A 24,667-nucleotide genomic window follows, 5' to 3' on the forward strand; every position below is an offset into this window, starting at 1 on the left:
GATTGGGATTGTTACGTATGATTATTACTAACGATTTTCTTGAAAAACTTGGTGTGATTCAAATAGAGGCTTACGTTCACAACAAGCATGCGGAACGAATTGTGGGGCAATCAGAATTCATTACTATGGGTTCGCGTGGTTTGTTGTCTTTTCAAGGAAGAGTGTGGGTGCCTGAGATGGGTGATTATCGACAAGTGCTACTTGATGAAGCACATAAGTCAAAGTATTCCATTCATCCAGAAGCAACGAAGATGTATCTTGATTTAAGGAAATATTATTGGTGGCCGGGCATGAAACGTGATGTTGTAAAGTATGTTGAGCAATGCGTCATGTGTTTGCAAGTTAAAGCCGAACACCAAAAGCCGTATGGTAAGTTGCAATCGTTAGAAATTCCGAAATGGAAATGGGAGCACATTACCATGGATTTCATCACAAAGTTACCTAAAAAGGCGAGAACCCAATTTGATTCGATTTGGGTGATAGTTGACAGATTGACGAAAAGTGCTTTGTTTCTTACCATTAAGGAAGCGATATCGTCGGAGACTTTGGCCAAGTTGTTTATCAAGGAAGTCATCTCTCGACACGGGGTTCCTATATCTATTGTTTCGGATAGAGATACTCATTTCACATCTCGGTTTTGGGAAAAGTTTCACGAAGATATGGGTACACAATTAAAATTAAGCACAACGTATCATCCTCAAACGGACGGTCAAACCGAACATACAAATCAAACTTTGGAAGATATGTTACGGGCGTGCATTATTGATTTTGGTGGTAGTTGGGATGAGCACTTACCTTTGGTGGAATTCTCGTACAATAATAGTTATCATACTAGTATCAGGATGCCACCTTACGAGATGCTTTATGGGCGGAGGTGCCGAAGTCCGATTTGTTGGGGTGAAATTGGCCAAAAGGAAATCGGGAGTACCGATTTGGTCTTAGAAACGAATAGCAAGATTGATATTATTCGGGATCACTTGAAGAAGGCTCAAGATAGACAAAAGTCGTATGCCGATAAACGTAGATGAATGATCGAATTTCAAGAAGGTGACATGGTGATGCTTAAGGTTTCGCCATGGAAAGGTATTATTCGATTTCGAAAACGGGGAAAGTTAGCTCCTCGGTTTATTGGGCCATTTAAGGTTTTAGATCGTGTTGGCGAAGTTGCTTATCGTTTGGAATTACCCGAAGAGCTTGCGGGGATCCATAATACATTTCATGTTTCCCATATCCGTAAGTGTCTTACGGATGATTCTTCGTGGGTGCCATTAGACGAGATCGAGTTAAACAATAAGTTAGAGTATATTGAGGAGCCGATTGCTATACTCGATGAGAAGGTCAAAAAGTTGAGACATAAAGAGGTTAGGACTTTTAAAGTCCAATGGCGTCATATTAAAGGTTTCGAGTTTACTTGGGAGCCCGAAGAATTTGTGTTAGTTTATCTTCCCTCTTGTCATGCGGCTTGGATCGCGAGGACGCGCTCCAATTCAAGTGAGGGAGAGTTGTAAGACCCAAATATTTCACCGTACATATGTGTAAATATGATCTTTGAAGTGTGGGTGTTCGTTTCATAATTTAAAAGAAGGTAGAATCTGGTTTGGGCGTTTGGATAACCGCGGGGCCTTTTGGCGTGCAGCGCCATTGTTCTGTGACAGATTCCTTTTAATTAGATATTTTGAGGGCAAATTGGTAAAATCACAAGGAATTCGACTTTAAGGCTTGGGATCAGTTGTTGGAGCCCCATTTACTCCATTTCCACCCACTTAATCATCTTTCATTAAATCCTAGAGAGAGAGGAGGTTCTAGAGTGAGAAAGCTCCATTAAAGGAAGAAGGAGGTTGAATCGGGTCTTAGTGCGAGTTTCAAAGTTGTTCATCTTTCCTCTAGCTACGTTTTGGTGATAGTGGTATGCTCTAATCTTGATTTCTTGATTTTAATTTGATTATGGGTTAGGGTTTGGGGTAAGTGACGAACCTAAAACCCACTTTGTTAGTAAATTGGGTGTTTTGGGTGAATTTGGGTTATGTTGACTCAAAGATGACTAACTAGGGTTTTCAAAGTATTAAACTATGTTTATGAGCCTAAATTGGTTAGTTAAAGTACTAACACACTTATATATATGTAAATGGGTGTTAAGTGGGTTAGTGGGTGACCCGAAATGGGTGTATTGACTTTAAATGGTCAAATGGTCATGATAGACCTAAGTGGGTAAATGTATGTGTTTGATGTATAAACCTTGTATTGGAAAGTGTCTTAGGACCTAACTTGGATAATGATTAGGGTTTTAGGGATGTTAACCCAAATATTAGGGTTAGGGTTGCAAATGGGTCAAAATTGCACCATGGGTCAAGATAACCCTAGAATGGAGTTTTAGTGGGTTGATGATGTTATGCGAGGTGTACTATAAATTAGTATTATTTTTACAACGAAATAATTATTAAATACGATACAATTTTACACAAGATATTTATTTATTTATAGAATGGATATACCTAAACCTTGCTACAACACTTATAGGCAGTGTACCTAATCGTACAGTAGTGTAGTTTTTAGTAAGTCCGGTTCGTTCCACAGGGAAATCTTTTAAACAAAGCTTAACGCTATATTAGTTTTAATTTATAAAAATACAAATATATATATAAGTAATATTATTATTATAAAAGGGGGTTTTTACCGTTTAATGACCGGTTTGTCGATTTTAAAACTTTAGTCGCAGTTAAAACCGAATGTAAAATATATAAATATAACTTAATTTAAAACGTAAAATAAATAACGATAATGAAATTGCGATAATTAAAAAGTACAATAATTAAAAGTACAATTAAATACAATGACAATAAATAAAAATGTGATAATTAGAAGTACAATTAAATATGAAAATAAAGGAATTATGCTTATTTAAACTTCCGTAATCATGATGTTTGACGTGTTGATTTTAGTTTTATGCCCATGGGTTAATTGTTCTTTGTCCTAGATTATTTAATATATCCGTCTGGTTTTTGTCGATAACAGTCCATCAGTCATAAATATAAAGTGCGAGTGTCCTCGTCAAATTATCCTTATATTCGAAGTCAAATATTCCAACTAATTGGGGACTTAAACTGTAACAAGGTTTTAATACTTTGTTTAATAATTACACCAGGATGTCGACTGCGTGTAACCCAAGGTTTTAATACTTTGTTAACAATTATGCCAAGTGTCCTTGTACATAATTTCACCCTTGTTTTAATAAGTCTATTAACTATTAATCCATTCCCGTGTCCGGTTAAATGAACGATTATTCGTACATATAAATATCCCCCCCATCGTGTCCGATTGAGTGTATATGGTTATTTATAGGTATGTCCAATTGTAAATCTTTATATTAAAATTAACAAACTATCATTTAGTTAAACAAATATAAATCCCATTAATAGCTCATAGTCTAATTTCTACAAGTGTCGTTCTTTTATCCAAACCCCAATTATGGTACAAAGCTCAATTACCCAATTTTAATATTTTTAGTCAAACATCACGATTACTTCGGCATTAAATAAGCATAATAATAACTTAGTTACGAGACATTAATTTTAAAAAGGAGGACATAACTTACATTGATTATTTGACAGAATTTCGACTTCAAAACCCGTAAAATAACCTTAACATAACCCAAACTAACTAATATAAAACTAACCTATACTATATATATATATATATATATATATATATATATATATATATATATATATATATATATTATATATATTATATATATATATTATTATTACAAAGGGAGTATTATTTATTTTTTTTGTGTTTTTAAAACTCGGCAGAAGCTCGTTGCATTTATAGGACATTTCTGATTTTGGCAGCTCCGCGAGTGCGGAGGTTTAAGCCTTCACAGCTCCGCGAGTGCGGAGTTCCCTGGGCCAGCTCACCAATTTTTGGCCATTTGCTTGTCGACGTTTTATTTAAATATATATAATATATAAATAATTTATATAATTATTTAAATATTATATTATATTCTTGTGCATAGTTGACTCATAATTTTTAGTCCGTTGCGTCGGGTGTTGATAGTTGGCTCAGGTCCCGATTCCGGATTTTCGAACGTCCTTTCGTATAATTTAATATCTTGTACTTTGCGTTCCGCAACTTGTACTCTTGTCATTTTTAGACGTTTCTTATCAATAAATTGAACCACTTGGATTGTATCTTGTACATTTGAACTTTTTGGACGGTTTTGTCTTTGAATCTTCATTTTCGCCTTTTGTCTTCGCACTTATTTAATTAAACGAATATTACTTGAAAATAGAACAATTGCAACTGAAAACTTTACATATTGGAAGGATATTGCTACTAAATATATGTTCATTTGGAGCACTATCAAATATCCCCACACTTGAACGTTGCTTGTCCTCAAGCAATACAGAACTTGAAATTAAATCACACGAATCACTTCTTTATTCTTCACACTTTATACATCAGTGATTTTGATACGGCAGTATAAACAATGATAGTAACGGTGTGGTTTACAGTCCCACATGACTATTAAAAATTTAGATCCTTTAAGGAAATTGGATCTTTATGAAAACATTTGATCTTTTGAAAATTCAATCTAGCTTTTACCCTAGATAAGTTTTCCGGAATAACCCTTCACCGGTGTTTGCAAAATATTTTTGTGGGTTTTGTGGGTTTCAGATTTGAAAATTTTAGCTCAACACTTGCGGTTTTGTGTTACCCACTTGCTAACCTTGTATTTAGGAAAGCAACACGTCCAGTTTACTTGTCCCATATATTACCTTTCGGCAAACTACCATCCGGTTGTAAAGGAAAGCGATGAACAAGCAACTGTTAAGGCAATGTCTAATGACATGCATTTGATTATGGTCCAAAAACGTGTCGGATGCTATTACTATCCTTTGTAGGAGCAATAGTAAAGATCGTCTTATGATTTTTCGGTCTGGCACAAGGTCCTGTCTTCAACCATGCTATGCAACCACCGTTCTTACGGTTGACACCCGATTTGGTTCATATGACCAAATGAATTCCAGGTGAATTCCTAGAATTTTACGTTCAATGGTAATGAACGCATTGAAAATGGGTTTTCAGAAAACAAATCGGTTTTAAATTTTGATCAAAATATTTTCTCGTTCAAGCTCGAGTTTAGATATCATCGAATTCTATGAGTTTTTAATTCTCAATCTTTAAGGTCAATCTCAAGGATTGAGTAATATCAGGCTTAAAAGATGATTTTTAATCTTTAAGGAGATTATCCTTTCTGGGGGTCTGATTCATTAGTCTTATCAAGCTAATTTGCACGGCGCCCTCCCCATTTTACAAAACAGATCCTCTCATGGTTTGGATAAGTCTGACCACATGGCGACCCTGTTTGATGCTGAGGTCCGTGGATTTCCTGCTGATTTTAGAGATGACTTTTCTAGATTTTTCATCAACCTACAGCTGGTCTGGATGACAACTTCTTGACCTAAATCAAGAAGCGCGTGTCTTTTCCGGAAGACTTTACTTCCTTTTAATGATGGAATAGATTCATCGTGTAGATCCATCTATTCTTTCAAAAGTATTACAATAAATCGGGTAAAACAGTTAATTTAGTCCAAAACAAAAGCACCTGCAATAACTTTACAGAAACATGTGATAGATAGTTTTTAATTGAATAACTTGGTACATTCTCCTCACACTTAGCTTTTTTCATGCATCTTTTTATATCTTAATAAATAAATTCAAGCGTTTTAGTTGTTTCTCAATTTATGTCCTTTTCGAGGTAACAATAATTTCGGCATTAACACCTAGTTTTATCGTTCATAAATATATATAAACATGATTTTGAATTCATTTAGTTGAAATTTTTTTAAATTTTCACAATATTTAGAAAATAAGCCAAGTATAAACCCGAGAGAATTTATAACCCTTCCCCACACTTGAGATCATGCAATGCCCTCATTTGCATGAAATCAGACTCTAATTATAAATTCATGAGGGTGATTAGTGTAGAAAAGTAATTAAAAATACCCAGTCTGTAATTACAAAGCTTGTCGAATGATATATGGTGCGACTCACCATTCATTCCTTCTTGTTTTATCACACATGTTTTTCTTCAAAAACGGTTGCTTTTCTGAACTGTTTGCTAATTTTTGAAAACGCGTCTTTTACCCTAATCGTGCATTTTTATTAACGAGTTATGCACTAACCCGAACCCCTAATTTAACGTTAAGTGGGGTTAGACTCCCCCACACTTAGCTGACGACATATGAAGTCGGTAGAATAAGTTCCACGAATTAAAATAGTGAGCCAGTTATTTACATCTCGGGTGGTGTATAATATATCAATGGGTTTAAAGTTTAGACCCACCCGATCGTCACTACTTAATTCTTTTTTAAGTGTAGCTTTTAGTAAATGGATATGTCTCTTTTCTGGTTCTTGGTCAAATGGATCGATATACACCGACATACATACTATAGGGTGGACAATTCCTAACATTTCCTCCCGTTCATTTTCGGGATCAAAGGTTTCACCTCTATTACCCAATTGGGTGAAATCCGAGGTGTCATTATCTATTACAGCTCGTAGTTCATCTTCGGTAGATGACTCGTCTATTGAGAATATTGGGTTGGAAGGTTGTGGAATTTTGAATTTCGGGATCGAAGTAGATTCTTCTTCATTAACGGTCCTTATCGGTCCCACCACTTTAGTCTCGAGGGTAAAATTTTCAACGTTATCATTTTCCCAAGAGTACCAATTTGTCACCCTTACTTCTTCTTCATCCATCGATGGATCGATGATATTATCGGTAGAGGCTAATGTGTCGATATGTTGTGAAATTGGTAAAGTTGAATAAAAAGTATCATCGGTATAATTGGTGATTTCGGAGCTCTCGAATTCAACAAAATTCGATGATATGAGATTTTCTTGCACAATACTCCTCAGATCAACATGTGTGTAATCTGATAGAGTTTCAGCTTGCCTATTTACAAACTCTCTCATTTGTTCATTTTGAGCATCAAGTTCTTCGAGTTTGATTTTCATATAATCTAAAGAATTTTCAGACACATAATTTTCCTCGTCCTCTGGTTGTTGAGTTTGGATATATTCTTGGGAATAATCCCAATTTGAATTGTATTCTTCATAATCATTCCATTCAGGTTCCATGGGTGCGTAATTTTCCATAGGAACATAATAATAACATTCCCATGTTGAATGATAATCTCCACAGATTTCACAACCAGTTATTGTTTCGTCATTCGTGAGCCAAGATTGACCGAACGAATTTTCATCAACACCCGTTTGAGAGTATTGATTTCGTATGTCATAAAGAGTTTCCAAAATATTTTCGAGATTTTTCATAATACACTTATTACCAAATTTTAGCTACAATGTGGTGCATTTACTAATTATTCTATTAGTTATAAACTAAAAATTATATAAGTTATCAAATTAATAGACTTTTCTGCTTTTGCCCACGTTTCGAATAGCCAATAGATGTAGCAGGGAGCCAGAACCCTTTAAATCGGAAGCTCACAACTCAGCCACTAACAAATCCAACTATTACTACGAAGCAGAAAATTTGGATATCTATCAATTTAACCGCTTAAAATAATTTTTCGTTTTGAATTATTAGAGAAGAAATAGAGAAAATTCTAAGTCCTAAAAACTAGAGCGGCGAGAAATAAGAAAGAAAAAGAGTAGCGTCGAAAAACGTCGAAAAATAAAAAATTGAAAAATAAAATAAGAAAGTAGCGCGTCGAAACTTAAAATTCTAAAAAAATTAAATATTAAAATTTGCGTCTAAAGGTATTAAAACTTAGAAGGAATTCTAAATCCAAAACGGCAATAACTTAAAAAGGTACTAAAATTTATTAAATACTAAAGCGATAAGTGACGTCGTAAAATTTTAAAGCGCCTAAATCTTAATCTAAAGAAAAAGCACTTAAGGGATTTTATGGCAAAGCCTAAAAATCTAGAAATAAAAATAACTATGGCAAATACTATATTTAAAACTAAGTACGAACGATAAAAAAATATAATTATGCTAAAACAAATAAAAAGATACAAAATATAAAAATAAACTTAAAGTTTATAAAATTATAATTTTTATAAAAATATTATTTTTATATTATTTATTTTATAAAAGTATTAATTTATATATTTATTTAAACTAATTAAACTTAAAAATACAAATTAATTAATAAAACTAAACTAAATAATAAAATACTAAAAATCTAATTAGGGTTTAATTATAATAAATAATAATACACCATAATAAATGCGAAACTAGGGTTGATCAGGCGTGTCAGGGTACCTACACGAGTGCGGATGAACCCAGTTCAAATACTCCGCGAGTCACAGAGGGTTCAGTTTCAGCTGAGAAAGGTTCGATTTTTATGCAGGTTCGGATTTTTTTTTTAAACTTATATTTTTATAAAAAGAACTTGATAAAAACTTTTATCTTTTTTTTTAATATAGCATTGCGCTTTCGGCGTTTATGTTCCCCGGTAGCGGTGCCAAAAATACTTGATGTATGCGAGGCGTACTAGGAAATAGTTATATTTTTACTACGAAATACGATGAAATATGATACAAGTTTTAATTAATTTATTTACAGATGAGATATACCTAAACCTTGCTACAACACTTATAGGCAGTGTACCTAATCGTACAGTAGTGTAGTTTTTAGTAAGTCCGGTTCGTTCTACAGGGAAATCTTTTAAACAAAGCTTAACGCTATATTAGTTTTAATTTATAAAAATACAAATATATATATAAGTAATATTATTATTATAAAAGGGGATTTTTACCGTTTAATGACCGGTTTGTCGATTTTAAAACTTTAGTCGCAGTTAAAACCGAATGTAAAATATATAAATATAACTTAATTTAAAATGTAAAATAAATAACGATAATGAAATTGCGATAAATAAAATTGTGATAATTAAAAAGTACAATAATTAAAAGTACAATTAAATACAATGACAATAAATAAAAATGTGATAATTAGAAGTACAATTAAATATGAAAATAAAGGAATTATGCTTATTTAAACTTCCGTAATCATGATGTTTGATGTGTTGATTTTAGTTTTATGCCCATGGCTTAATTATTCTTTGTCCTAGATTATTCAATATGTCCGTCTGGTTTTTGTCCATAACAGTCCATCAGTCATAAATATAAAGTGCGAGTGTCCTCGTCAAATTATCCTTATATCCGAAGTCAAATATTCCAACTAATTGGGGACTTAAACTGTAATAAGGTTTTAATACTTTATTTAATAATTACACCAGGATGTCGACTGCGTGTAACCCAAGGTTTTAATACTTTGTTAACAATTATGCCAAGTGTCCTTGTACATAATTTCACCCTTGTTTTAATAAGTCTATTAACTATTAATCCATTCCCGTATCCGGTTAAATGAACGATTATTCGTACATATAAATATCCCGCCCATAGTGTCCGATTGAGTGTATATGGTTATTTATAGGTATGTCTAATTGTAAATCTTTATATTAAAATTAACAAACTATCATTTAGTTAAACAAATATAAAGCCCATTAATAGCCCATATTCTAATTTCCACAAGTGTCGTTCTTTTGTCCAAACCCCAATTATGGTACAAAGCCCAATTACCCAATTTTAATATTTTTAGTCAAACATCACGATTACTTCGGCATTAAATAAGCATAATAATAACTTAGTTACGAGACATTAATTTTAAAAAGGAGGACATATCTTACATTGATTATTTATCGCGTAGTGTTACACGGACAGAATTTCGACTTCAAAACCCGTAAAATAACCTTAACATAACCCAAAATAACTAATATAAAACTAACCTATACTATATATATATATATATTATATATATATTATTATTATTACAAAGGGAGTATTATTTATTTTTTTGTGTTTTTAAAACTCGGCAGAAGCTCGTTGCATTTATAGGACATTTCTGATTTTGGCTGCTCCGCGAGTGCGGAGGTTTAAGCCTTCACAGCTCTGCGAGTACGGAGTTCCCTGGGCCAGGTCACCAATTTTTGTCCATTTGCTTGTCGACGTTTTATTTAAATATATATAATATATAAATAATTTATATAATTATTTAAATATTATATTATATTCTTGTGCATAGTTGACTCATAATTTTTAGTCCGTTGCATCAGGCGTTGATAGTTGGCTCAGGTCCCGATTCTGAATTTTCGAACGTCCTTTCGTATAATTTAATATCTTGTACTTTGCGTTCCGCAACTTGTACTCTTGTCATTTTTAGACGTTTCTTATCAATAAATTGAACCACTTGGATTGTATCTTGTACATTTGACCTTTTTGGATGGTTTTGTCTTCGAATCTTCGTTTTCGCCTTTTGTCTTCGCACTTATTTAATTAAACGAATATTACTTGAAAATAGAACAATTGCAACTGAAAACTTTACATATTGGAAGGATATTGCTACTAAATATATGCTCATTTGGAGCACTATTAGTTGACCAACTTGAGTTTGTGATTGATATTATGTATAATGTAATAGGTACGTTACATTGAAGGTTCTCGGACTTGATTATCTTTCACCGAAGGCGAAAGGTGAGTGGAATAATTATATGCGTAGATATATAATTTATTTATTTGTAGTAGCGTGAGATATGAAGTGTCGAAGTGTTAAGACACCACGTTTCACGTGACGAGTGAAGCACCGAGGTGTTAAGGTGCCACTCTAGGTAATTGACGGGTGAAGCATCGAGGTGTTAAGATGCCACTCGGGGTGAAGCATCGAGGTGTTAAGATGCCACCTAGGAGTGTAGTGTCGAGGTGTTAAGACACCACTCCGTAACTTAATGAGTTAAGCATCGAGGTATTAAGATGCCACTCGGGGTGAAGTACCGAGGTGTTAAGGTGCCACCCTAGGGGTTAGTGATACGAGGTGTTAAGTACCCTAACGGATGTTATGAACACCGATGGCATTTTCGCGAGCGCCATTCCCTTGTACGATTGGTTAACCATGGTTATTTGCGTTGTAAGTGTAAGCATAATATATTATTCGAATTATATTATATGCGTTGCTATGCTAGCTTGTGGTATTGGAGATTTCTAGCTTGTATTCGAGATTATAAGCTAATTGTGTTGCTAGCATGTATGCGGTGTTTGAGTAAGTGATTTGCAAGTAGGTATATTATATATGTATGTGCATAATTATTGCATTCACTAAGCGTTAGCTTACCATCTCGTTGTTTACCATTTTATAGGTTCCGGCGTGGATAAGGGTAAGGGCATACGGTTGAATTAGAGATCCCGCTTGTTGGGGGACGCCTTTTGGATGTGTTAGCTTTTGGAGTTTGACCATGACTTGGGTAGTTTAATCCCAAACACCATGCTCATTGCGTCGTTTGGTACTTAAACTTTTTGATGGTCGAAACTCATATTTTGTATTAAACTCGTAAAACGGCCGATGTGGGTCCCGCTTCGTAAAACTCATTTTATTAATGGAATATGTTAGTTTTACATATTTGAATATGTTGTTAGAAGCGTTTTGTCTAATTATGTCGGGAAGTGGCCGATCTATTTCACGTTTCATGACTTTTGGGACAGACCAGTTTGGCGCGCCGCGCGGCCATATGGCGCGCCGCGCCATATGCTTTTCCAGCAAAAAAAATTATTTGTTATTTTTACGCGGGTTGTTCGTGGTTTGGTTTGGGGTTGTTACAAGCTAACTCGATCATTACCGCATATAGAGTGTCTATGGTTATTCCAAATAATATATATAGATGCGTCGATATGATATGTCAAAACATTGTATATGTGTCCCGACGATATTTAAAGTGCGTAAAGTAAATAACAGAAATTAAATGACGATAAATAAAATTGCGAGAATATAAATTGCGATAAATAAATTGCGATAAATAAAATGTAATCAGTTAGCTAGGAACAGTTAGCTAGGAACAGTTAGCGTGGATTCTTAACAAAATTTTTCTCATAGTTAATTTGTTTGTTTCTAACAAATTTTATTTTGTCCACTATTTTCTTCATTATACCACTTGTTGGATTCTGATAGGTAAAAATCCAAATATGAAATTGAATGAAAATGGTTATTCTACGGTGAACGGATCCGTATATCTGTGGATGTAAGTGGGATAGTAAATGACTGTTGAATCAGATTCGAAGAATGTACAGTGTAACTTATTAATGTGAAATCTAAATATCCCTCGGGTATTACCTACCCGTTAAAATATTTTCACCATTAACAGTTTGTACAAAAGAATTTTTAATTACCATCGTTATGAAAATATATATACATATATATTTTCTTCAGATGTAATCATGGATTTAATGAGTTAATATGATATTAATCTCATTTGCTTTTCGGGTTGAGCTAGAATAAATAATCTCTAAGACTTTAGAGATTACATAATCGTCATGTTCAGTGAAGATAAATGATATAGAACGATTCGTAGAATGATGATTATACTCGAGGTACAGAATGAGATGTTGAGGCATGTGATGTTGAAACATGGGTTGTTGGTGGTACTGTTGGTGCCGGTGATGTTGCTGAAGCTGGTAAGTTTTGCACCATATTCTCCAAATTGATTACTCGAGCGCGAAGCTCGTTGACTTCTTCCATTATTCCGGGATGATTGTCGGTCGAAACGAGCGGATGAATAAGGTTTAGAATTGTGGATAGAATATAATCGTAATGAGCTACTCTGGAAATAAGTGTGAAAATGGTATTTCAAATGGGTTCGTCGTTAAGTGCTTCAGGTTCTTCATCAAGAGTGCAGGTTGGTGGGTGCAAAGGATCACCTTCTTCTCGTCTCCATCGGTTAAGTCGACTACAAACCCATCCCCAATTCATCTAGAATTGAAGATGACTAATTGGTTGATCCATTCCGGTCACACTGCTTTCGGAGCTTGAGTGGAATTCCATATCGAAATCCGTGGGACTTGAACTAATGACAAATTTCATTCCGTACGATTGACTAAAGGATTTTTCGATATGAAATGATTTTCGGTTATTGGATGGTATTCTAATTACATAGAATATCTATATATATAGAGCAAAAGATTTCGTAGATTACGAAGGAATTTACGGAATATGTCAGGAAAAGTTTACAGTAACAGATACGCTAAGATATGAATTAGCAGATACGCTAAGATATGAATTAGCAGATATGCTAAGATATGAATTTTTTTCTATACACTATCTATGCAATGAATGCAGTAAAACGTGTTTAGACCTAAGATGATAAGCAGGTAATTTTCGACACAAAATGATAAGCAAAACTTTTGACATGCAGACACGGTCGAAGTCCAGACTCACTAATGCATCTTAACAACTATCAGTTAGAAACATTAATGCAAGACCTGGTTCGCTAAGACCACCGCTCTGATACCAACTGAAAGGACCCGTTCATAACGATTATAAACAATTCACAATAGTTGATTTCATTGCGAGGTATTTGACCTCTATATGATACATTTTACAAACATTGCATTCGTTTTTAAAAGACAAACTTTCTTTACATCGAAAGTTGACGGCATGCATACCATTTCATAATACATCTAACTATAATTGACTTAATAATAATCTTGATGAACTCAACGACTCGAATGCAACGTCTTTTGAAATATGTCATGAATGACTCCAAGTAATATCTCTAAAATGAGAAAATTCACAGCGGAAGATTTCTTTTATAGCTGAGAATAAACATGCTTAAAAGTGTCAACCAAAAGGTTGGTGAGTTCATTAGTTTCTAATAAACATTCATTTTCATCATTTTAATAGACGACAAGATTTCATATATTGACACGCATAACTCTCGAATTAAAATTCATTCATATGGTGAACACCTGGTAACCGACCTTAACAGGATGCATATAGAATATCCCCATCATTTCGGGACTCACATCAGACATGATAAATCGAAGTACTAAAGCAGTTCAAATTCTCTGTCCGGGGCTTGTTAGTGCCCATAGATCTATCTTTAGGATTCGTGTCAATTGGTGGCAATTATAATAAACACCAATTCTTAGGCTACCAAGCTAAGAAGGGGCATATTCGGTTTGATAATCCAACCATAGAATGTAGTTTCGATCACTTGTGTCTATTTAGTAAAGTATTTATAAAAACAGTGCATGTATTCTCAGTTCCAAATATATAAATATATATATATATATATATATATATATATATATATATATATATATATATATATTGCAAAAGCATTTAAAAAGGGAGCAAATGAAACTCACCATACTGTATTTTATAGTAAAAATACATATGATGACATTGAACAAGTGTAGGGTTGGCTTCGGATTCACGAACCTATATCATTTATATATATATATATATATATATATATATATATATATATATATATATATATATATATATATATATATATATATATATATATATATATATATATATATATATATATATATATATATATATATATATATATATATATATATATATTAACACATATAATGGTAATCGAATAAATTTATATGTTATTAGTGATTTAATTGTTATTTTAATTATGTGTTTCATTAATAATTTAATTAACTATATTTATTTTATATACTTTAGAAGAAAAAAATAAAAAAAATATTAATATAGTTATGTTATATGTAAGAATTATATTTTACATAAATAATATTTGTTGTAATAGTAATAATAATACTAATGGTAATATTAGTAATACAAATAATGATAATAGTAATAATAATGTTATAATTAATAATTTTAATGTTAAATGTAATAATGAGGATAACGATAATAGTAATGATAACAATAGTAATAATAATAATATTTATAATACTTAGTAATAATAATACTAATAAAAAATAATAATACTAATACTAATAAAAAAATGATAAAAATAATAATGATACATATTTTATCAATTCAAAAAATGATAATAATAATAATAATAATACTTATGTTAATACTAAAAATGATACGATAATAATAATAGTAATGGTAATAGAAATACTACCTTAAAGAAGTAGCCCTTAAAAAATATGCCAACGTCCAGGTTTGAACCCGCGACGTCCCGTTAACCCGAAAACATCCTTAACAATTACTATCTAAACCATAACCATCGTCATAATCTTCTTTACTACCCATTCGCCATCACCATAAATCATGTAGTGACCCGAACTTTTCCATGTTTATATATATTAATTGAGATTGATATTTACATGATTAAATGTTTCCAACATGTTAAGCAATCAAACTTGTTAAGACTTGATTAATTGAAATATGTTTCATATAGACAATTGACCACCCAAGTTGACCGGTGATTCACGAACGTTAAAACTTGTAAAAACTACATGATGACATATATATGGATATATATATATAGTTAACATGATACTATGATAAGTAAACATATCATTAAGTATATTAACAATGAACTACATATGTAAAAACAAGACTACTAACTTAATGATTTTTAAACGAGACATATATGTAACGATTATCGTTGTAAAGACATTTAATGTATATATATCATATTAAGAGATATTCATACATGATAATATCATTATAATATAATAATTTAAAATCTCATTTGATATTATAAACATTGGGTTAACAACATTTAACAAGATCGTTAACCTAAAGGTTTCAAAACAACACTTACATGTAACGACTAACGATGACTTAACGACTCAGTTAAAATGTATATACATGTAGTGTTTTAATATGTATTTATACACTTTTGAAAGACTTCAATACACTTATCAAAATACTTCTACTTAACAAAAATGCTTACAATTACATCCTCGTTCAGTTTCATCAACAATTCTACTCGTATGCACCCGTATTCGTACTCGTACAATACACAGCTTTTAGATGTATGTACTATTGGTATATACACTCCAATAATCAGCTCTTAGCAGCCCATGTGAGTCACCTAACACATGTGGGAACCATCATTTGGAAACTAGCATGAAATATCTCATAAAATTACAAAAATATGAGTAATCATTCATGACTTATTTACATGAAAACAAAATTACATATCCTTTATATCTAATCCATACACCAACGACCAAAAACAACTACAAACACTTTCATTCTTCAATTTTATTCATCTAATTGATCTCTCTCAAGTTCTATCTTCAAGTTCTAAGTGTTCTTCATAAATTCTACAAGTTCTAGTTACATAAAATCAAGAATACTTCCAAGTTCGCTAGCTCACTTCCAATCTTGTAAGGTGATCATCCAACCTCAAGAAATCTTTATTTCTTACAGTAGGTTATCATTCTAATACAAGGTAATAATCATATTCAAACTTTGGTTCAATTTCTATAACTATAACAATCTTATTTCAACTGATGATCTTACTTGAACTTGTTTTCGTGTCATGATTCTGCTTCAAGAACTTCGAGCCATCCAAGGATCCGTTGAAGCTAGATCCATTTTTCTATTTTCCAGTAGATTTATCCAAGGAACTTAAGGTAGTAATTATGTTCATAACATCATTCAATTCATACATATAAAGCTATCTTATTCGAAGGTTTAAACTTGTAATCACTAGAACATAGTTTAGTTAATTCTAAACTTGTTCACAAATAAAAGTTAATCCTTCTAACTTGACTTTTAAAATCAACTAAACACATGTTCTATATCTATATGATATGCTAACTTAATGATTTAAAACCTGGAAACACGAAAAACACCGTAAAACCGGATTTACGCCGTCGTAGTAACACCGCGGGCTGTTTTGGGTTAGTTAATTAAAAACTATGATAAACTTTGATTTAAAAGTTGTTATTCTGAGAAAATGATTTTTATTATGAACATGAAACTATATCCAAAAATTATGGTTAAACTCAAAGTGGAAGTATGTTTTCTAAAATGGTCATCTAGACGTCGTTATTTCGACTGAAATGACTACCTTTACAAAAATGACTTGTAACTTATTTTTCTGACTATAAACCTATACTTTTTCTGTTTAGATTCATAAAATAGAGTTCAATATGAAACCATAGCAATTTGATTCACTCAAAACGGATTTAAAATGAAGAAGTTATGGGTAAAACAAGATTGGATAATTTTTCTCATTTTAGCTACGTGAAAATTGGTAACAAATCTATTCCAACCATAAATTAATCAACTTGTATTGTATATTATGTAATCTTGAGATACCATAGACACGTATACAATACTGAGATATATATAGTTTGAGTTGTGATCAATACTGAGATACGTATACACTGGGTCGTGGATTGATTCAAGATAATATTTATCGATTTATTTCTGTACATCTAACTGTGGACAAATAGTTGTAGGTTACTAACGAGGACAGCTGACTTAATAAACTTAAAACATCAAAATATATTAAAAGTGTTGTAAATATATTTTGAACATACTTTGATATATATGTATATATTGTTATAGGTTCGTGAATCAACAGTGGCCAAGTCTTACTTCCCGACGAAGTAAAAATCTGTGAAAGTGAGTTATAGTCCCACTTTTAAAATCTAATATTTTTGGGATGAGAATACGTGCAGGTTTTATAAATGATTTACAAAATAGACACAAGTACGTGAAACTACATTCTATGGTTGAATTATCGAAATCGAATATGCCCCTTTTTATTAAGTCTGGTAATCTAAGAATTAGGGAACAGACACCCTAATTGACGCGAATCCTAAAGATAGATCTATTGGGCCTAACAAACCCCATCCAAAGTACCGGATGCTTTAGTACTTCGAAATTTATATCATATCAGAAGGGTGTCCCGGAATGATGGGGATATTCTTATATATGCATCTTGTTAATGTCGGTTACCAGGTGTTCACCATATGAATGATTTTTATCTCTATGTATGGGATGTGTATTGAAATATGAAATCTTGTGGTCTATTGTTACGATTTGATATATATAGGTTAAACCTATAACTCACCAACATTTTTGTTGACGTTTAAAGCATGTTTATTCTCAGGTGAATACTAAGAGCTTCCGTTGTTGCATACTAAAATAAGGACAAGATTTAGAGTCCATGTTTGTATGATATTGTGTAAAAACTGCATTCAAGAAACTGATTTCGATGTAACATATTTGTATTGTAAACCATTATGTAATGGTCGTGTGTAAACAGGATATTTTAGATTATCATTATTTGATAATCTACGTAAAGCTTTTTAAACCTTTATTTATGAAGTAAAGGTTATGGTTTGTTTTAAAAATGAATGCAGTCTTTGAAAAACGTCTCATATAGAGGTCAAAACCTCGCAACGAAATCAATTAATATGGAACGTTTTTAATCAATAAGAACGGGACATTTCAGTTGGTATCCGAGCGTTGGTCTTAGAGAACCAGAATTCTGCATTGGTGTGTCTTATCGAGTTTGTTAGGATGCATTAGTGAGTCTGGACTTCGACCGTGTTTACTTGAAAAATGATTTCTTAACAAATTTTGTTGGAAACTATATATTTTTAACATGTGAATATTATGTGATATATTAATCTCTTAACGCGTTTGATATTATGTGATAGATGTCTACCTCTAGAACAAGACCCATTGACTCACCTAATAATAATGAAGAGTCAAATGTAAATTGGAATGATTCGTGGACTGATTCACAAGTTCCCGAAGAGGAACCGGAAGAAGAGTCGGAACCGAAAGAAGAATCGGAACCGGAAGAAGAATCGGAACCGGATGAAGAAATAGAACCGGTGGGGGAAATAATAAAACGGTTAAGTAAAAGAAAATCCTCAACCAACCGACCAAGGTTAATTATGGTCAATGGTGTTTCCGCCAAGGAAGCAAAATATTGGGAGGATTACCAATTCTCCAATGAATCGGATTCCGACGAGAATTCCGATGATGTTATAGAAATTACCCCAACTGAATTTAAAAAGGCAAAAGAAAATAATAAGGGAAAGGGCATAAAAATAGAGAAATCTAATTCCAACCCCGATGAACTTTATATGTATCGTCAACCCCCGAAGTCCTTAAGTTGTAACAATGACCCGGGAACCTCTAAACCACCAGGTTTTTCTAAACCAATGTGGAAAACGACGGCTCGTATTAGGGGAACATCATATATCCCTAGAAACTTGGCAAAACGAACCAAAACCAAAAAAGAAGAAACAAGCGAGTCGGAATAAGATAGTTGTATTCGTGTAGTGTAATATATGTAATATAGTGTGCTTATGCTTTAAGATATATGTAAAAATTGCTTGTATTAATAAGTATTTTTTTTATGAATCTAACTCTTGTCTATTTTACAGTATAAAAACACAAAATGGATAGATAACCCAATATTTTAAGGGACCTACCCGGAGACATGATTGATGAAATCTTGTCTAGAGTCGGTCAGAATTCTTCGGCACAACTATTTAAGGCGAGATCAGTTTGTAAGACATTCGAAGAACGTTCCAAGAATGCCTTGGTTTATAAAAGGCTTTCGTTCGAAAGATGGGGGATATCACATTGGGAAATCCATAAGTTACGATGTGTTTACTTTGACGCATATATTGCGGGGAACCCAAATGCTATTTTACGCAATGGGTTAAGAAATTATTTTGACTCAAAATATCCGAATATTGGACTTGGTGATTTAGAAAAAGCGGCTAACATGCAACATAAAGAAGCATGTTATGCTTACGGATTAGTAATGTTCGCTTCTCACCAAAGTGAGAACAAGAACATCGGGCTACAACTATTAAACAAAACGTTCCCACAAGTGACGGAGTCGGTAATTGGGGTAAGAAATGAGGTTTTTAGATTGTTACGGGACTGTTGGACATTACGTAACCCTCGTCCCTTTGACGACGTTACAACACGCTGTCTTATCAACGGCCATAATGGTTATGTTCCACAAGACCAAGGATGGGAAGTAATCCTAGTAAAACCAGAATGCATGACTTGTTTCTAGACGTATGAATTACGTGTCTTTATTGCCTTTGCTGAACGACTTGTGTACTAGCTAGAATTATCTTCACAACCATCTTGTATCAAATTTATTGTGTGCTATATTTCATGCTATATGTAAAATAAGCGGTATTGTAAGTTTGTAAAATATTGTGAAAAAGTTGAACGCGAAATATTATTATAATCAGTTTTTCATATAGAACTGTAGTAGTTGAATTGTATATTAGCTACTAAGTATGAACTTAACGGGTAGGTACTACCCGAATTTAAACTTATAAAACGCTAATATGAAGAAAAAGCTTTTATAAATGAGTTCATATTATGCTACGAAATACTATTAACTACTCTTAATATTCTGTATGATTAACTTGTTCCATTTGACTATTTTGAAGGAAATGGCACCGACTACTCGACACACCGTTAATATGAATGAAGAGGAATTCCGTACTTTTCTAGCTTCAAACATAGCCGCAGTACAGGCTGCGCTACATACCAACAATAACCTTGGATCTAGCAGTACAGGAAATCGTGTAGGATGCACCTACAAAGAATTCACTGCCTGCAAACCTTTGGAATTTGATGGAACCGAAGGACCGATCGGATTGAAACGGTGGACCGAGAAGGTCGAATCGGTGTTTGCCATAAGTAAGTGTACCGAAGAGGACAAAGTGAAGTACGCTACGCATACCTTCACAGGTTCTGCGTTAACATGGTGGAATACCTATCTAGAGCAAGTGGGACAAGACGATGCGTACGCACTACCGTGGTCAGCATTCAAGCACTTGATGAACGAGAAGTACCGTCCCAGAACCGAGGTCAATAAGCTCAAGACAGAACTTAGAGGGTTACGAACCCAAGGATTTGATATTACCACGTACGAAAGACGATTCACAGAATTGTGCCTATTGTGTCTGGGAGCATTCGAAGATGAGGAAGAGAAGATCGACGCGTTTGTGAAAGGATTACCGGAAAGAATCCAAGAAGATATAAGTTCACACGAGCCCGCCTCCATACAACAGGCATGTAGAATGGCTCACAAACTAGTGAACCAGATTGAAGAAAGAATTAAAGAACAGACTGCTGAAGAGGCCAATGTGAAGCAAGTCAAAAGAAAGTGGGAGGAAAACGGTGATAAGAATCACCAATACAACAACAACAGAAATTACAACAATAATCGCAACAATTATCCCAACAATCGCAACATCAATCGCAACTACAACAAACGGCCCAACAATAACAACAACAACAACAGCAACTACAACAATCATCCCAACAACAATAATAACCGCAACAACAATAACAATCAGAAGCAGCTATGCCAAAGGTGTGAAAAGTATCACTCGGGGTTCTACACCAAATTTTACAACAAGTGTAAAAGAAATGGTCATAGCGCGGCGAAGTGTGAGGTCTATGGACCAGGGGTTAATAGAACGAAAGGAACAAATGGTGTCAGAATGAGTAATGGCGGAGCAAGTAGTGTCGGAGCAAGTTATGCCGATGTAGTTTGTTATAAATGTGGAAAACCGGGCCACATTATTAGAAATTTCCCGAACCAGGAGAACACGAATGGACAAGGCCGCGGAAGAGTTTTCAATATTAATGCGGCAGAGGCACAGGAAGACCCGGAGCTTGTTACGGGTACGTTTCTTATTGACAATAAATCTGCTTACGTTTTATTTGATTCGGGTATGGATAGAAGCTATATGAGTAGAGATTTTTGTGCTAAATTAAGTTGTCCATTGACGCCTTTGGATAGTAAATTTTTACTCGAATTAGCAAATGGTAAATTAATTTCAGCAGATAATATATGTCGGAATCGAGAAATTAAACTGGTTAGCGAAACATTTAAGATTGATTTGATACCAGTAGAGTTAGGGAGTTTTGATGTGATAATCGGTATGGACTGGTTGAAAGAAGTGAAAGCAGAGATCGTTTGTTACAAAAATGCAATTCGCATTATACGAGAAAAAGGAAAACCCTTAATGGTGTACGGAGAAAAGGGCAACACGAAGCTACATCTTATTAGTAATTTGAAGGCACAAAAACTAATAAGAAAAGGTTGCTATGCTGTTCTAGCACACGTCGAGAAAGTACAAACTGAAGAAAAGAGCATCAATGATGTTCCCATTGCAAAAGAATTTCCCGATGTATTTCCGAAAGAATTACCGGGATTACCCCCACATCGATCCGTTGAATTTCAAATAGATCTTGTACCAGGAGCTGCACCAATAGCTCGTGCTCCTTACAGACTCGCACCCAGCGAGATGAAAGAACTGCAAAGCCAATTACAAGAACTTTTAGAGCGTGGTTTCATTCGACCAAGCACATCACCGTGGGGAGCTCCTGTTTTGTTTGTCAAGAAGAAAGATGGTACATTCAGGTTGTGTATCGACTACCGAGAGTTGAACAAACTTACCATCAAGAACAACTACCCACTACCGAGAATCGACGACTTATTTGATCAACTACAAGGCTCGTTTGTTTATTCAAAGATTGACTTACGTTCCGGGTATCATCAAATGCGGGTGAAAGAAGATGATATTCCAAAGACTGCTTTCAGAACACGTTACGGTCATTACGAGTTTATGGTCATGTCGTTTGGTTTAACTAATGCACCAGCTGTGTTCATGGACCTTATGAACCGAGTGTGTGGACCATACCTTGACAAGTTTGTCATTGTTTTCATTGATGACATACTTATTTACTCAAAGAATGACCAAGAACACGGTGAACATTTGAGAAAGGTGTTAGAAGTATTGAGGAAGGAAGAATTGTACGCTAAGTTTTCAAAGTGTGCATTTTGGTTGGAAGAAGTTAAATTCCTCGGTCACATAGTGAACAAAGAAGGTATTAAGGTGGATCCGGCAAAGATAGAAACTGTTGAAAAGTGGGAAACCCCGAAAACTCCGAAACACATACACCAGTTTTTATGACTAGCTGGTTACTACAGAAGGTTCATCCAAGACTTTTCCAGAATAGCAAAACCCTTGACTGCATTAACGCATAAAGGGAAGAAATTTGAATGGAATGATGAACAAGAGAAAGCGTTTCAGTTATTGAAGAAAAAGCTAACTACGACACCTATATTGTCATTGCCTGAAGGGAATGATGATTTTGTGATTTATTGTGATGCATCAAAGCAAGGTCTCGGTTGTGTATTAATGCAACGAACGAAGGTGATTTCTTATGCGTCTAGACAATTGAAGATTCACGAACAAAATTATACGACACATGATTTGGAATTAGGCGCGGTTGTTTTTGCATTAAAGACTTGGAGGCACTACTTATATGGGGTCAAAAGTATTATATATACCGACCACAAAAGTCTTCAACACATATTTAATCAGAAACAACTGAATATGAGGCAGCGTAGGTGGATTGAATTATTGAATGATTACGACTTTGAGATTCGTTACCACCCGGGGAAGGCAAATGTGGTAGCCGATGCCTTGAGCAGGAAGGACAGAGAACCCATTCGAGTAAAATCTATGAATATAATGATTCATAATAACCTTACTACTCAAATAAAGGAGGCGCAACAAGGAGTTTTAAAAGAGGGAAATTTAAAGGATGAAATACCCAAAGGATCGGAGAAGCATCTTAATATTCGGGAAGACGGAACCCGGTATAGGGCTGAAAGGATTTGGGTACCAAAATTTGGAGATATGAGAGAAATGGTACTTAGAGAAGCTCATAAAACCAGATACTCAATACATCCTGGAACGGGGAAGATGTACAAGGATCTCAAGAAACATTTTTGGTGGCCGGATATGAAAGCCGATGTTGATAAATACGTAGGAGAATGTTTGACGTGTTCTAAGGTCAAAGCTGAGCATCAGAAACCATCAGGTCTACTTCAACAACCCGAAATCCCAGAATGGAAATGGGAAAACATTACCATGGATTTCATCACTAAATTGCCAAGGACTGCAAGTGGTTTTGATACTATTTGGGTAATAGTTGATCGTCTCACCAAATTAGCACACTTCCTGCCAATAAGAGAAGATGACAAGATGGAGAAGTTAGCACAACTGTATTTGAAGGAAGTCGTCTCCAGACATGGAATACCAATCTCTATTATCTCTGATAGGGATGGCAGATTTATTTCAAGATTCTGGCAGACATTGCAGCAAGCATTAGGAACTCGTCTAGACATGAGTACTACCTATCATCCACAAACTGATGGGCAGAGCGAAAGGACGATAAAAACGCTTGAAGACATGCTACGAGCATGTGTTATTGATTTCGGAAACAGTTGGGATCGACATCTACCGTTAGCAGAATTTTCCTACAACAACAGCTACCATTCAAGCATTGAGATGGCGCCGTTTGAAGCACTTTATGGTAGAAAGTGCAGGTCTCCGATTTGTTGGAGTGAAGTGGGGGATAGACAGATTACGGGTCCGGAGATTATACAAGAAACTACCGAGAAGATCATCCAAATTCAACAACGGTTGAAAACCGCCCAAAGTCGACAAAAGAGCTACGCTGACATTAAAAGAAAATATATAGAATTTGAAATTGGAGAGATGGTCATGCTTAAAGTTGCACCTTGGAAAGGCGTTGTTCGATTTGGTAAATGAGGGAAATTAAATCCAAGGTATATTGGACCATTCAAGATTATTGATCGTGTCGGACCAGTAGCTTACCGACTTGAGTTACCTCAACAACTCGGGGCTGTACATAACACTTTCCAAGTCTCGAATTTGAAGAAATGTTTTTCTAAAGAAGATCTCACTATTCCGTTAGATGAAATCCAAATCAACGAAAAACTTCAATTCATCGAAGAACCCA

The sequence above is a fragment of the Rutidosis leptorrhynchoides genome, chromosome 3 (assembly GCF_046630445.1).
Source record: "Rutidosis leptorrhynchoides isolate AG116_Rl617_1_P2 chromosome 3, CSIRO_AGI_Rlap_v1, whole genome shotgun sequence".
NCBI lineage: Eukaryota > Viridiplantae > Streptophyta > Magnoliopsida > Asterales > Asteraceae > Rutidosis > Rutidosis leptorrhynchoides.